This window comes from Acomys russatus, chromosome 28 (genome assembly GCF_903995435.1).
Source record: "Acomys russatus chromosome 28, mAcoRus1.1, whole genome shotgun sequence".
NCBI lineage: Eukaryota > Metazoa > Chordata > Mammalia > Rodentia > Muridae > Acomys > Acomys russatus.
Genome location: NC_067164.1, coordinates 27,346,562 through 27,347,304, shown reverse-complemented (window position 1 = coordinate 27,347,304; position 743 = coordinate 27,346,562). Strand labels below are relative to the sequence as shown.

Below are 743 nucleotides of genomic sequence, written 5' to 3'. Positions count from 1 at the left end.
AACACTGAGCCCTGCCACTGCAGAGCCACAGACCCACACATGGCCCGCATTGGCAGCTAAGGCTGCGACTTCCCCATGGCACCAGGTGGTGGGGCTGGCAACTCACAACAGGGCATTCCTCTCCACCCTTGAGTCTCTCCATCTCTCTTCATATTGCTCAAGCTGCTCCACTATGTTTCCTCGCTGATCTGTCCACATACTTGCACATTGTGGTGGCTCCAGCTGCAGGCTGGCCATGCTGGTGGGCCCCTCACTGTGTTGCGTGGTGGTACATGGGCTCTGTGCTATGGAGCAGAGGGCAGGTCTATGGGCATCTTTCTCTGCCCAGCACTTCATGGCGTGGCAGAATGCAGGTCTCTGTCTTCCTCCCTGGATTTGATTTGATTTGATTTGATTTTTTATAAGCATAAAACAGCTTTGGCCACCAAGTCAGGCATCAAGCTGGGATGAACAAAGGACTGCCATCTGCTCTGCCCCTGACTGATATAAGAACACCAACAACAACAAGGTGTCTCTTTGCCCATTACCAAGGAAGCAAAGATCCGCCTTTTATGTTTGGGCACAGGAAGACACCTCTCCCCTGGGCACACCTTCTGCTAGAAGCCTATATAAGGAAATGGAAGATGGAAGATTTGCTCTTTGCTTTATTGCTCTCGCCTTGCTATCAAGTCCATTCCTTCAATGGCATTACAGCCTACTTCTTTGGTATTCCAGCATATTCTACAGACCAGCTGAGATATCCA

The 743-nt window shown here is 50.6% G+C and overlaps 1 non-coding gene across 1 annotated transcript; it reads right to left on the bottom strand.

Moving 5' to 3' along the window:
* Positions 1–391: 391 nt before the first annotated feature.
* Positions 392–534, bottom strand: LOC127211125 (small nucleolar RNA SNORA48). Its single transcript, XR_007833400.1, has one exon. It is a non-coding gene; the product is annotated as a small nucleolar RNA SNORA48 (small nucleolar RNA).
* Positions 535–743: the final 209 nt, after the last annotated feature.